Raw genomic sequence first — 16,837 nt, 5'->3', positions numbered from 1 at the left:
CGCTTACCCGAGCCACCGTATCCATGCAAATCTATAAAAAAAAAAGTCAACAACGAGAGGGTAAGCTAAAGCTTAGTGGGTGAGAATATACTATATACATATATATGCATAAAATGGACACGCCACACAAAACCAAATACCGCATACCGGAGCATCCAAGCATAAAGGCAAGCTAGTCTAAGCATACCGTAAGATCACTAAGCAACGAGCTAAAGATACATCAAAAAAATATAAGTTCACTAACAACGATGTGAACAATGCCAATAAGCTACACCCGGAGGGTTAGCTACATCACGAGAATACAACATTATATGTATACAATATATATATATATATATATATATATATATATATATATATATATATATATATATATATATATATATATATATATATATATATATCTCGAATAACATAATTTGCTTACGCTTACAACACAATAACCATGGTTAACCAATCGCACAAGGGAATGGCGCTCACTAAAACGCCATCGGTGCTCATAACATCCGTTAGGGTACTTAACACCTCGTATCACTGACCCCTAAGGTGGCACCTTAACACCTCGGCACTTCACCCCGAGTGGCATCTTAACACCTCGATGCTTCACTCATTATTTTACGGAGTGGTGTCTTAACACCTCGACACTACACCCCTAGGTGGCATCTTAACACCTCGATGCTTTACCCCGAGTGGCATCTTAACACCTCGATGCTTCACTCATCACGTGAAACGTGGTGTCTTAGCACCTCGACACTACACATTTCACGCTACAACAAATAGATACATTATATACCTACACATATAATTATTCCACTCACTATATTAACCCTTCGTCATTGGGGTTATATAAGTCCACATCACATGCCCATGTGATAAAGTATACACAAAGTGTGCACCTCGCCAAAGTGGTCAACCAAAACGCACAACCGTGCCAATTGGACTTATACACAAGTCCAACAATTCCACCTATACGAGAAGCGAGCTCTATAAGCGAGAACCCCTTCACCCAACCCGCACCCATCCTACACATACATATGCATATAGGATATTAACACTCACCTTGTCGCCTTGAAGAATGATACTGAATAATCCGCAATTGTCGATGGAATGTACCTAATCCATTTATCACATAACAAGTAACACAATTAGGATGGATATACAAATCAACCCAAATTGACAACTAGTGCAATTTCGACCCAAATGCACTTCCAAGCACAAATCGCGCCCAAACTAACCAATAGTCACTAACACAAGTGAGAATGGTCCTAATATGTCAATCAAACCCAATCATAGTTGTTAAACACCTATCTTGCTCAAAATGACACTTAAACCCTAATTTGACCCATAAGAAGTCAATATCACGCCATTAGCAAGTTTTGACACCAAAACATATTTAACTCGGTTCTATGCTTCAACTTAATCTATTTTAAGTTTATAAACCTTATTAAATCGGCAATTGAGTCATAATCATCAACAAACTCTAATTTTGACTCTAGTCAAAATTAGTCAACCATAAGAACCCTAAAAGTCTCCAAAACATCAATAATCACTAATACTAGTGATTATATACCATTCTCAAGTCTTATACATGGTTAAATCATTAACCAACCCAAAACCCGCCTTTAACACTTACAAACCCAAATCTTGGTGTTAATTTCCAATTAACAACTAAATGGGTTCCATCTATGAATCACACAATCAAAAGCCCCAAAATTGAATGATGAATACGAAAACGAAATTCGGAGTTAGAGCTTACCACTAGTATCACCATGTAGCTAAGAACGAGGAGAACAAACTTGTCTACTACGCCAAAGATCAAAACCCGCTTCTTCCTTTCCAAAAATCCCTTAGAATCAAATGGGGTGTTTGAGTTTTAGAGAGAAAATGAAAAGAAAAGGAAAAAGAATTAAGGAAATGAAATGGGTGGATGAGGTTAAGTCCTCAAATCTGGCTCAAACGCGAAAAGACCAAAATGCCCTTTCAAAAGCTCTAAAATAACAAAAGGAGTCTGCCAGCGACATATGGCGCGGCGCGCCATAACCCCGCGCGGCGCGCGACTAGGCAGAATCAGAATCCAGGTCTTACACTTTGTCATTCATACACCCATTATCAAAATTACCCATGTAACCATCATTACCCATAATCATCATTCATACCCATATAATCACAATTGTTGCCTAAATAACCATTATCATCATTCATGCCCAAATAACCATTATCCAAACCTATGTGACTTGAGTCTCCCATCAATTTTTGATCATAATTCGCGATTCTTGACATCAAGTAGTCACACAAAGTATCATATTCTGCCATCTAGCTTAATCACACCACAAACAAACATACGTTTCTCCGAACACAAGCAGATATAATCAAAAAGTAACTTTTGCAAGAATGAAATTCTTACAAAAGGATCGAACAACTACTAGCAATATTTTAAAATCCAATTAAAAATCGCTCCCCGGCAGCGGTGCCAAAAATTTAACTGGAGACGTTCGTGTTCTCAACTTTTAATTATATAAAAACAATGATAAAATACTTAAACAATTAACACAAACGCCGGGCAACAATAACCCGATCATTATATCAACTAGCAAGTATTCAGTCAAGGTTCGTTCCACAGGTAGCAGTTTACATGAATCTCAAAACACTAACAATTATCCTAATTTGATTAGTGGTAAAGATTTGATAAAGTGTTAATTAAGCTAAACTTAAACTAAAAGAGAGATTAACAAATTAGATATAAAAAAATGTGTCCACTTGATTATTCCACCTTTTGCTATGGTTTACCCATTTCATTCATTATACAGCAATGTTTAAACATATTGTTCATTTCTATTCGTCAACTTTGTAACGACCCTACTTTTTCCGTTATCTTTTACCGTTTATTATTTAACGATCGTTAACTGTTTTTCGTGCCATGTCATTTTATGACCTATATTATTATTATAATGATAATATATTAAGTATTATGTGTTAAATAAATATTTGTATTTATATTTTAAATTGTACGTTTATACGAATCGTGGATTTCTATCCGGCGAATCTTTTCTGTTTTCAAACCAACGGTCAAGCTTTTGGGATTTTTAAATCCTAATTATTTTAAATATGATATTTTAATGTCATATATTTATATATACTGTTTATATATATTTTTCGTCACGTATTTAATATCTCTCCGAATTTTCACTCGCGTAATCGTGTTTTGGCGTTTCAGGTTTCGTTCGGGCATTCGGGCCACAAGGAAATTACCATTTAACAAAATTAGGCCATGGGGCCCACCACCATGCACCAATTCGGCCGATGGAAAGGGAGGTATTATACTCCCATTTGTTTTCCACTTTTGTAATTCACTTTCACAATTTCACAAAACCTAATCTATTTTTCTCTCTTTCTCCTCCCTTTTTCTCCCCTTTGGCCATCACCTAGCACATCACCATCATCATAATCCTTCAATAATTTCTTGGTTGGATCTTCTAATCGTTTACACAATCGGATTCCTCTCGCTCTCCTCTACGCGTTCATACTCTTTGATTATCGATTAGGGTATAAACCCTTACCTTAGATTTTTAATTTTTCATTTATTTTACTGATTTTATATGTTATATTAATAGTATGATGATTATTTGTTATTGTATTGTTGATTGTATGCGTGCTCGTTAATTCATGTTTTCGGTATGATTGTTTTGGGACAGCGGTTTGATTGTTGTTTTCTGTAAATATAACTATTATAAAAGTGAAATTAAAGTGTCTAGATGAGTTCCTCTTATCAAGACATTAATTTTAGACTCCGGATTCATGTTATTTCGATTTCCGGAACATAAGTTATGATCAAAATGGTGTTTAATTGAAATTGAAATATGAAAACGAATTGGTACAGGTATGGTATGACTTTGTGACCATTTTTAGAGTCTTTAGGGTGTACTAGTGAGTTAGGATTGATGATGGGATGAACTTTCATGTTTGGGTCATCGAAATCCGAGTCACGGATCACCCGTTATGACTAAAACACGTTTTTAAGCGGATTAAAGATCCATACTGATTAATGGCTGTAAGTCACGACCTGGTGGCTGTTCTTGGGATGTTCTTGAGCACATTAAGGTGTCGGGTGGTTTGGTTAGGCGAAGATATATATAAGACTCGCCGAAAACTGATTCCCGGGGCTCAAGTTATGACCCGACGAACTTTTAATTAAAACTTATGGTTATAAAATAAGACTTATGATATGCATAATGATTTTCATTGTTAATAAATTACTTATGATGTAAAAAGTAATTATTTTAATTTAAGACTTCTGATTGTAGGGAACTAGGAGGTCTTAATGTGGTCAACTCGTGGTTTTTAGGGTGCATTAGAGTCTAGTCTACAGCCCGACCTTTCTTGTTATAGCATTATTATGCATTTCATTTCGTATGAGGAATAATTATAAGTTAGTACTTATGTTACTTCTATGTTGTATGTGGTTTGTGGTTTTACTGTTTGCAGATGTCAACTTCGAGCAACAATTTCGTTCCTGCTCCTGCTCCTTCGTCCGCTGCTAGACGCTGTGCTAATCAGCCTTTGATCGATGATCCTATTAACCACTACATGGCTACCATCACTCACATGACTAGAGCATACTCGAATGAGACGCATATTAATGCTCTCAGTGACTATATGCGGATTTTGCCACATAACGAGGTGATGGACGAGATTAGAGATAGTGTGGATTCGTTTATCAGTTTCAAGCATAATGTTGGGTTCGAGACCCGGAAGCATAATTGTGAGGTGGATGCTAAGTTCGAGGCTCTTGAGAGCATAGTTCGTGGTCTGAAGGCAGTGTTGGAGGAGGTGAAGGGAAAGTTGAGGAAGTATGAGACTTCTGTCGAGCCTCATGCCGACCCAGCTTATCACACCTGCTCCAAGCTGGTGTGATATGATGATTCATGATTGATTATTTATTTCACAAAACTTAATGTCCTTTTATACAGTCATTTTTGGGTGATGTACGGCGTTTTGCCAAGGATTTTATTAAGGATTTTGTTATGGGATATTTTTCATTATGTATGGATGGTTATTTCTTTATGACATCTATTATCATTATCATATTTTATTTCTGATGTTGTGACTCTTGGCATGTTATATTATGCGTAATATAGTTCATGTATGTTAGGTGCTATGTATGTTGTATGATTTCTATCATAAAGTATGTATGCATGTGGTGGCTATTTCTATAACTATCATAACTGTCATGTTATTACTCATAGTGTTTATTGACTATTATTTTAATGGTTGATCTTTTCGTGTTCGATCTATTCTTGAATAACACTGGTATTATTCTTAGTACTAATGGTTGTGTTATTCTTTTTTGAAGATCATGCCTCCCCGCGAGTCCAACGAAGCCCGTATAAAATGACTTATCTCCGAAGGAATAGCAGCTGCTACGGCAGCTAATGCTAATGTGAAAGCTAATAACAACCAGGTGGGATGCTCCCACAAAACGTTCATGGCAAGTCATCCACAAGAATTTAGTGGCACCGAAGGACCCATTGGACTTACTCGTTGGTTTGAGAAGATTAAGTCTATTTTCAGGGTTAGTCGAGTCCGTGATGTGGACAAGGTTAGTTTTGCAAGCTGCACTCTTAAGGATAGTGCATTAACTTGGTGGAACAACTTGGTTAGTAGTTTGGTTAATGATGTGGCGTATGGTTTGACATGGAACAACTTTAAAGAGAGAATGATCACCCGTTATCGTCCCCGGGGTGAATTTAAGAAGTTAGAAGCTGAGCTTAAGAACTTGAAAATGAAGGGCATCGAATTAGATGCCTATGAACAAAGGTTCTTCGAGTTGACTTTGTTATGTCCCAATGTTTATGCTGATGAGAATCTTAAGATTGAAGCTTATATTGATGGGTTATCTGAGAAGATTGAGCATGGGGTTGAGTCTAGTGAGCCTCAGACTATTGAAGCTACTATGTCTATGGCGCATAAGCTTAATGATAAGATTTTGAGGAGAAGTAAGGATGCTGTGACCGATGACAGTGAGGAAGTTGTTAAGAAGGCTGATAATGGGAAAAGGAAGTGAGATAATAACCGCAACCAGAACCAAGGTCAGCAGAAGAAACAAGATACTTCTAGTTCTAATAACCGTAATCAGCGTGTTTGTCCTCAATGTTATAAGGCTCATGATGGTTACTATATGATTACTTGTAAGAGGTGTTCCAAGCAAGGACACATTGCTAAAGATTGTACGGTGCTTACGTCGGGTTCTGCTACTCCTGTTGCATGTGGTAGTAATAATGCTAGTAATAATGGTGGTAATGGTAATGGTAATGGGAAGCCGAGAAATGGTGGTAATCAGAGAGTTTGTTATGAATGCGGTAAGTCGGGGCATTTCCGTGATGCCTGCCCTAACAAGAAGACTACTGAGAATGCACGTGGAAGAGCATTCAACATTAATGCCAGGGATGCTGAGGAAGATCCAAAACTTGTTACGGGTACGTTCTCGGTCAACGACTTATCAGTTTATGTACTATTTGATTCGGGGGCTGATTTGAGTTTTGTGTCGAGTAAATTAAGTCCAAAAATCAAAACTCCGTTAACTCCTCTAGACAATACTTATGTTGTAGAGATAGCTAATGGTAAAGTGCTTACTGCTAAGACTATGTATCGTAAATGTAACATTAATCTGGCTGGTAGAGATTTTGAGATAGATTTGACACCGATTGACCTAGATAGTTTCGACATTATTATTGGTATGGATTGGTTGTCTGCGAATCGTACTGAGATTGTGTGTTATGAGAAAGCTGTTCGTGTTACAAATGTGGTTGGAGAGCTGCTGATGGTTTTTGGGGATAAGAAATGCAGACAGTTAAACCTTATTAGCTGTTTGAAATTTCATAAACATCTCCGCAAAGGCTGTCATGCTATTCTAGCCCGAGTTATTGATTCTGATAGAGAAGAGAAGAGCGTTGGTGATGTTCATATTGTTAGAGATTTTCCCGAGGTATTTCTCGAAGATTTACCTGGCCTTCCGCCGCAACGCGCGGTAGAATTTCAAATCGATCGTGTTCCCGGTGCTGCTCTTGTAGCACGTGCTCCTTACCAACTTGCGCCTTCTGAACTTCAAGAATTGTCGAGTCAACTCCGTGAGTTGTTAGACAAAGGTTTTATTCGTCCTAGTTCGTCCCCTTGGGGAGCTCCTGTTCTATTTGTTAAGAAGAAAGATGGTTCGTTTCGTTTGTGCATTGATTATCGTGAATTGAACAAGCTTACTGATAAAAACCGTTACCCTCTTCCAAGAATTGATGATCTGTTTAATCAGCTTCAATGTTCGTCTATTTATTCTAAAATCGATCTTCGTTCCGGTTATCGTCAACTGCGTGTTAAAGAATCTGATGTTCCGAAAACCACTTTTCGCACCCGTTACGGTCACTACGAATTCCTTGTTATGCGGTTCGGATTGACAAATGCACCTGCTATGTTCATGGACCTCATGAACCTTGTGTGTAGACCCTATCTGGACAAATTCGTTATTGTATTCATTGATGAAATCCTTATTTATTCTAAAAGTGATGAAGAGCACGAAGAACTTTTGAAGTTAGTGCTTGATCAGTTGAGGAAAGAAGAGTTGTACGCTAAGTTCTCTAAGTATGCTTTTTGGCTGAGAGAAGTTCAATTCCTTGGACATATTGTTAGTAAACAGGGAATACAAGTTGATCCTGCCAAGATTGAGGCAATTGAGAAGTGGGAAATTCCGAAGACTCCTACTCAGGTTCGTCAGTTTCTAGGGTTGGTAGGTTATTATCGAAGGTTCATTCAAGATTTCTCTCGTATAGCGAAACCTCTGACTGCTTTAACGCACAAGGGGAAGAAGTATGAGTGGAAGGATGAACAAGAGACTGGTTTTCAAACTTTGAAGAAGAAGTTAACTACCGCTCCGATATTGTCACTACCTGAGGGTAATGATGATTTTGTCGTTTATTGTGATGCTTCGCGTCAGGGCTTTGGTTGTGTTTTGATGCAACGAAAGAAAGTTATTGCTTACGCGTCACGTCAGTTGAAGTTCCACGAATAGAATTATACAACCCATGATTTAGAGTTGGGAGCTGTTGTGTTTGCGCTTAAGATTTGGAGACATTATCTTTATGAGGTCAAAAGTACGGTGTACACTGATCACAAAAGTCTTCAACATATCCTCGACCAGAAACAGTTGAATATGGGGCAACGTAGGTGGGTTGAGACATTGAATGATTATGATTGTGAACATTTATATCATCCAGGAAAAGCCAATGTTGTGGCCGATGTGTTGAGTCGAAAAGAGAGGGTTGAACCCTGCAGATTTAGAGCTTTGAATATGACGATTCGAACTAACCTCGCAAGGCAGATTCTTGAGGCACAACAAGAAGCCTTAAAGGAGGAGAATTTTGTGAATGAGAATGTCAGAGGCATGGCTAAGAAGTTTGAGGTACGAGCAAATGGTACTATATATTTTACGGGACGTCTTTGGGTTCCGAAGTATGATGATATGTGATAACTTGTTTTAGATGAGGCTCATAAGTCTAGGTACTCTATTCATCCTAGTTCAGGAAAAATGTATCATAATCTTAAGGAGCTGTATTGGTGGCTTAATTTGAAGGCTGATGTGGCTACTTATGTAGCTAAGTGTTTGACATGTGCTAAGGTTAAAGCTGAACATCAGAAACCATCAGGACTGTTGGTGCAACCTGAGATTCTCGAGTGGAAGTGGGAAGGTATTACAATGGATTTTATTACGAAGTTACCTAGAGTTGCGGGTAGCTATGATACGATTTGGGTGATTGTAGATCGACTCACTAAGTCATCTCACTTTTTGCCGATTAAGGAAACAGATTCGATGGAGAAGCTTACTCGTTTGTATTTGAAGGAAATTGATTCTAGACATGGTGTTCCTGTATCAATCATTTCAGACCGAGACAATCAATTTATATCAAGGTTTTGGCGATCCTTAAAGGAAGCTCTAGGAACTAAGTTAGATTTGAGCACCGCTTATCATCCGCAGAAGGATGGTCAGAGTGAAAGGACCATTCAAACGTTATAAGACATGTTGCGAGCGTGTGTTATTGATTATGGTAATGGGTGGGATAGATATTTGCACTAGCTGAATTTTCTTATAATAACAGCTATCATGCAAGTATTAAAGCCGCACCGTTTGAAGCTCTGTATGGTAGAAAGTGTAGGTCTCCTGTTTGTTGGAATGAGGTTGGGGATGCTCAACTCACAGGCCCAGAGATTATTCATGAGACTACCGAGAAGATCGTACAGATTAAGGAAAGATTGAGAACCGCCAGAAGTCGGCAAAAGAGCTATGCTAATAAGAGAAGGAACGATATTGAATTTCAGGTCGGTGACCGTGTTATGTTGAAGGTATCACCTTGGAAGGGCGGGATACGTTTTGGTAAAAGGGGAAAGTTGAGTCCTCGTTTTGTTGGACCATTTGATATTATTGAGAGAGTTGGACCCGTGGCTTATCGTTTGAAATTGCCACAAGAACTCAGTGCTGTTCACGACGTTTTTCATGTATCGAATTTAAAGAAGTGTTTGGCCGAAGCCGATGAGACTATTCCTCTGGAGGAACTTCATGTTGATAAGCAACTTCATTTTATTGAGGAACCTGTTGAAATTATGGACCGATAGGTTAAGACTCTCAAGCAGAGCAGAATTACTATTGTTCGGGTTTGATGGAACGCCAGATGCTGAAATGTCCCGTTCTTATTGATTAAAAACGTTCCATATTAATTGATTTCGTTGCGAGGTTTTGACCTCTATATGAGACGTTTTTCAAAGACTGCATTCATTTTAAAACAAACCATAACCTTTATTTCATCAATAAAGGTTTAAAAAGCTTTACGTAGATTATCAAATAATGATAATCTAAAATATCCTGTTTACACACGACCATTACATAATGGTTTACAATACAAATGTGTTACAACAAAATAAGTTTCTTGAATGCAGTTTTTACACAATATCATACAAGCATGGACTCCAAATCTCGTCCTTATTTAAGTATGCGACAGCGGAAGCTCTTAATAATCACCTGAGAATAAACATGCTTAAAACGTCAACAAAAATGTTGGTGAGTTATAGGTTTAACCTATATATATCAAATCATAATAATAGACCACAAGATTTCATATTTCAATACACATCCCATACATAGAGATAAAAATCATTCATATGGTGAACACCTGGTAACCGACATTAACAAGATGCATATATAAGAATATCCCCATCATTCCGGGACACCCTTCGGATATGATATAAATTTCGAAGTACTAAAGCATCCGGTACTTTGGATGGGGTTTGTTAAGCCCAATAGATCTATCTTTAGGATTCGCGTCAATTAGGGTGTCTGTTCCCTAATTCTTAGATTACCAGACTTAATAAAAAGGGGCATATTCGATTTCGATAATTCAACCATAGAATGTAGTTTCACGTACTTGTGTCTATTTTGTAAATCATTTATAAAACCTGCATGTATTCTCATCCCAAAAATATTAGATTTTAAAAGTGGGACTATAACTCACTTTCACAGATTTTTTTTTACTTCGCCGGGAAGTAAGACTTGGCCACTGGTTGATTCACGAACCTATAACAATATATACATATATATCAAAGTATGTTCAAAATATATTTACAACACTTTTAATATATTTTGATGTTTTAAGTTTATTAAGTCAGTTGTCCTCGTTAGTAACCTACAACTAGTTGTCCACAGTTAGATGTACAGAAATAAATCGATAAATATTATCTTGAATCAATCCACGACCCAGTGTATACGTATCTCAGTATTGATCACAACTCAAACTATATATATTTTGGAATCAACCTCAACCCTGTATAGCTAACTCCAACATTCACATATAGAGTGTCTATGGTTGTTCCGAAATATATATAGATGTGTCGACATGATAGGTCGAAACATTGTATACGTGTCTATGGTATCTCAAGATTACATAATATACAATACAAGTTGATTAAGTTATGGTTGGAATAGATTTGTTACCAATTTTCACGTAGCTAAAATGAGAAAAATTATTCAATCTTGTTTTACCCATAACTTCTTCATTTTAAATCCGTTTTGAGTGAATCAAATTGCTATGGTTTCATATTGAACTCTATTTTATGAATCTAAACAGAAAAAGTATAGGTTTATAGTCGGAAAAATAAGTTACAAGTCGTTTTTATAAAGGTAGTCATTTCAGTCGAAAGAACGACGTCTAGATGACCATTTTAGAAAACATACTTCCACTTTGAGTTTAACCATAATTTTTGGATATAGTTTCATGTTCATAATAAAAATCATTTTCTCAGAATAACAACTTTTAAATCAAAGTTTATCATAGTTTTTAATTAACTAACCCAAAACAGCCCGCAGTGTTACTACGACGGCGTAAATCCGGTTTTACAGTGTTTTTCGTGTTTCCAGGTTTTAAATCATTAAGTTAGCATATCATATAGATATAGAACATGTGTTTAGTTGATTTTAAAAGTCAAGTTAGAAGGATTAACTTTTGTTTGCGAACAAGTTTAGAATTAACTAAACTATGTTCTAGTGATTACAAGTTTAAACCTTCGAATAAGATAGCTTTATATGTATGAATCGAATGATGTTATGAACATCATTACTACCTTAAGTTCCTTGGATAAACCTACTGGAAAAGAGAAAAATGGATCTAGCTTCAATGGATCCTTGGATGGCTCGAAGTTCTTGAAGCAAAATCATGACACGAAAACAAGTTCAAGTAAGATCATCACTTGAAATAAGATTGTTATAGTTATAGAAATTGAACCAAAGTTTGAATATGATTATTACCTTGTATTAGAATGATAACCTACTGTAATAAACAAAGATTTCTTGAGGTTGGATGATCACCTTACAAGATTGGAAGTGAGCTAGCAAACTTGAAAGTATTCTTGATTTTATGAAACTAGAACTTTTGGAATTTATGAAGAACACTTAGAACTTGAAGATAGAATTTGAGAGAGATCAATTAGATGAAGAAAATTGAAGAATGAAAGTGTTTGTAGGTGTTTTTGGTCGTTGGTGTATGGATTAGATATAAAGGATATGTAATTTTGTTTTCATGTAAATAAGTCATGAATGATTACTCATATTTTTGTAATTTTATGAGATATTTCATGCTAGTTGCCAAATGATGGTTCCCACATGTGTTAGGTGACTCCCATGGGCTGCTAAGAGCTGATCATTGGAGTGTATATACCAATAGTACATACATCTAAAAGCTGTGTATTGTACGAGTACGAATACGGGTGCATACGAGTAGAATTGTTGATGAAACTGAACGAGGATGTAATTGTAAGCATTTTTGTTAAGTAGAAGTATTTTGATAAGTGTATTGAAGTCTTTCAAAAGTGTATAAATACATATTAAAACACTACATGTATATACATTTTAACTGAGTCGTTAAGTCATCGTTAGTCGTTACATGTAAGTGTTGTTTTGAAACCTTTAGGTTAACGATCTTGTTAAATGTTGTTAACCCAATGTTTATAATATCAAATGAGATTTTAAATTATTATATTATAATGATATTATGATATATTAATATATCTTCATATGATATATATTCATTTAAATGTCGTTACAACGATAATCGTTACATATATGTCTCGTTTCGAAATCCTTAAGTTAGTAGTCTTGTTTATATGTATGTAACTCATTGTTAATATACTTATGGAGATACTTACTTATCATAATCTCATGTTAACCATATGTATATCCATATATATATCGTCATGTCGTTTTTACAAGTTTTAACGTTCGTGAATCGCCGGTCAACTTGGGTGGTCAATTGTCTATATGAAACATATTTCAATTAATCAAGTCTTAACAAGTTTGATTGCTTAACATGTTGGAAACATTTAATCATGTAAATATCAATCTCAAATAATATATATAAACATGGAAAAGTTCGGGTCACTACAGTACCTACCCGTTAAATAAATTTCGTCCCGAAATTTTAAGCTGTTGAAGGTGTTGACGAATCTTCTGGAAATAGATGCGGGTATTTCTTCTTCATCTGATCTTCACGCTCCCAGGTGAACTCGGGTCCTCTACGAGCATTCCATCGAACCTTAACAATTGGTATCTTGTTTTGCTTAAGTCTTTTAACTTCACGATCCATTATTTCGACGGGTTCTTCGATGAATTGGAGTTTTTCGTTGATTTGGATTTCATCTAACGGAATAGTGAGATCTTCTTTAGCAAAACATTTCTTCAAATTCGAGACGTGGAAAGTGTTATGTACAGTCGCGAGTTGTTGAGGTAACTCAAGTCGGTAAGCTACTGGTCCGACACGATCAATAATCTTGAATGGTCCAATATACCTTGGATTTAATTTCCCTCGTTTACCAAATCGAACAACGCCTTTCCAAGGTGCAACTTTAAGCATGACCATCTCTCCAATTTCAAATTCTATATCTTTTCTTTTAATGTCAGCGTAGCTCTTTTGTCGACTTTGGGCGGTTTTCAACCGTTGTTGAATTTGGATGATCTTCTCGGTAGTTTCTTGTATAATCTCCGGACCCGTAATCTGTCTATCCCCCACTTCACTCCAACAAATCGGAGACCTGCACTTTCTACCATAAAGTGCTTCAAACGGCGCCATCTCAATGCTTGAATGGTAGCTGTTGTTGTAGAAAAATTCTGCTAACGGTAGATGTCGATCCCAACTGTTTCCGAAATCAATAACACATGCTCGTAGCATGTCTTCAAGCGTTTGTATTGTCCTTTCGCTCTGCCCATCAGTTTGTGGATGATAGGCAGTACTCATGTCTAGACGAGTTCCTAATGCTTGCTGTAATGTCTGCCAGAATCTTGAAATAAATCTGCCATCCCTATCAGAGATAATAGAGATTGGTATTCCATGTCTGGAGACAACTTCCTTCAAATACAGTCGTGCTAACTTCTCCATCTTGTCATCTTCTCTTATTGGCAGGAAGTGTGCTGACTTGGTGAGACGGTCAACTATTACCCAAATAGTATCAAAACCACTTGCAGTCCTTGGCAATTTAGTGATGAAATCCATGGTAATGTTTTCCCATTTCCATTCTGGGATTTCGGGTTGTTGAAGTAGACCTTATGGTTTCTGATGCTCAGCTTTGACCTTAGAACACGTCAAACATTCTCCTACGTATTTAGCAACATCGGCTTTCATACCCGGCCACCAAAAATGTTTCTTGAGATCCTTGTACATCTTTCCCGTTCCAGGATGTATTGAGTATCTGGTTTTATGAGCTTCTCTAAGTACCATTTCTCTCATATCTCCAAATTTTGGTACCCAAATCCTTTCAGCCCTATACCGGGTTCCGTCTTCCCGAATATTAAGATGCTTCTCCGATCCTTTGGGTATTTCATCCTTTAAATTTCCCTCTTTTTAAACTCCTTGTTGCGCCTCCTTTATTTGAGTAGTAAGGTTATTATGAATCATTATATTCATAGATTTTACTCGAATGGGTTCTCTGTCCTTCCTACTCAAGGCATCGGCTACCACATTTGCCTTTCCCGGGTGGTAACGAATCTCAAAGTCGTAATCATTCAATAATTCAATCCACCTACGCTGCCTCATATTCAGTTGTTTCTGATTAAATATGTGTTGAAGACTTTTGTGGTCGGTATATATAATACTTTTAACCCCATATAAGTAGTGCCTCCAAGTCTTTAATGCAAAAACAACTGCGCCTAATTCCAAATCATGCGTCGTATAATTTTGTTCGTGAATCTTCAATTGTCTAGACGCATAAGCAATCACCTTCGTTCGTTGCATTAATACACAACCGAGACCTTGCTTTGATGCGTCACAATAAATCACAAAATCGTCATTCCCTTCAGGCAATGACAATATAGGTGCCGTAGTTAGCTTTTTCTTCAATAACTGAAACGCTTTCTCTTGTTCATCATTCCATTCAAATTTCTTCCCTTTATGCGTTAATGCAGTCAAGGGTTTTGCTATTCTGGAAAAGTCTTGGATGAACCTTCTGTAGTAACCAGCTAGTCCTAAAAACTGGCGTATGTGTTTCGGAGTTTTCGGGGTTTCCCACTTTTCAACAGTTTCTATCTTTGCCGGATCCACCTTAATACCTTCTTTGTTCACTATGTGACCGAGGAATTGAACTTCTTCCAACCAAAATGCACACTTTGAAAACTTAGCGTACAATTCTTCTTTCCTCAATACTTCTAACACCTTTCTCAAATGTTCACCGTGTTCTTGGTCATTCTTTGAGTAAATAAGTATGTCATCAATGAAAACAATGACAAACTTGTCAAGGTATGGTCCACACACTCGATTCATAAGGTCCATGAACACAGCTGGTGCATTAGTTAAACCAAACGGCATGACCATAAACTCGTAATGACCGTAACGTGTTCTGAAAGCAGTCTTTGGAATATCATCTTCTTTCACCCGCATTTGATGGTACCCGGAACGTAAGTCAATCTTTGAATAAACAGACGAGCCTTGTAGTTGATCAAATAAGTCGTCGATTCTCGGTAGTGGGTAGCGGTTCTTGATGGTAAGTTTGTTCAACTCTCGGTAGTCGATACACAACCTGAATGTACCATCTTTCTTCTTGACAAACAAAACAGGAGCTCCCCACGGTGATGTGCTTGGTCAAATGAAACCACGCTCTAAAAGTTCTTGTAATTGGCTTTGCAGTTCTTTCATCTCGCTGGGTGCGAGTCTGTAAGGAGCACGAGCTATTGGTGCAGCTCCTGGTACAAGATCTATTTGAAATTCAACGGATCGATGTGGGGGTAATCCCGGTAATTCTTTCGGAAATACATCGGGAAATTCTTTTGCAATGGGAACATCATTGATGCTCTTTTCTTCAGTTTGTACTTTCTCGACGTGTGCTAGAACAGCATAGCAACCTTTTCTTATTAGTTTTTGTGCCTTCAAATTACTAATAAGATGTAGCTTCGTGTTGCCCTTTTCTCCGTACACCATTAAGGGTTTTCCTTTTTCTCGTATAATGCGAATTGCATTTTTGTAACAGACGATCTCTGCTTTCACTTCTTTCAACCAGTCTATACCGATTATCACATCAAAACTCCCTAACTCTACTGGTATCAAATCAATCTTAAATGTTTCGCTAACCAGTTTAATTTCTCGATTCCGACATATATTATCTGCTGAAATTAATTTATCATTTGCTAATTCGAGTAAAAATTTACTATCCAAAGGCGTCAATGGACAACTTAATTTAGCACAAAAATCTCTACTCATATAGCTTCTATCCGCACCCGAATCAAATAAAACGTAAGCAGATTTATTGTCAATAAGAAACGTACCCGTAACAAGCTCCGGGTCTTCCTGTGCCTCTGCCGCATTAATATTGAAAACTCTTTCGCAGCCTTGTCCATTCGTGTTCTCCTGGTTTGGGCAATTTCTAATAATGTGGCCCGGTTTTCCACATTTATAACAAACTACATTGGCATAACTTGCTCCGACACTACTTGCTCCGCCATTACTCGTTCCGACACCATTTGTTCCTTTGGTTCTATTAACCCCTGGTCCGTAGACCTCACAATTCGCTGCGCTATGACCATTTCTTTTACACTTGTTGCAAAATTTGGTGCAGAACCCCGAGTGATACTTTTCACACCTTTGGCATAGCTGCTTCTGATTGTTGTTGTTGTTGCGGTTATTATTGTTGTTGGGATGATTGTTGTAGTTGCTGCTGTTGTTGTTGTTGTTGTTGTTGTTGTTGTTGGGCCGTTTGTTGTAGTTGCGATTGATGTTGCGATTGTTGGGATAATTGCTGCGATTATTGTTGTAATTGCTGTTGTTGTTGTATT

The sequence above is a fragment of the Rutidosis leptorrhynchoides genome, chromosome 6 (assembly GCF_046630445.1).
Source record: "Rutidosis leptorrhynchoides isolate AG116_Rl617_1_P2 chromosome 6, CSIRO_AGI_Rlap_v1, whole genome shotgun sequence".
Taxonomy (NCBI): domain Eukaryota; kingdom Viridiplantae; phylum Streptophyta; class Magnoliopsida; order Asterales; family Asteraceae; genus Rutidosis; species Rutidosis leptorrhynchoides.
This window is presented reverse-complemented; position numbering follows the sequence as displayed.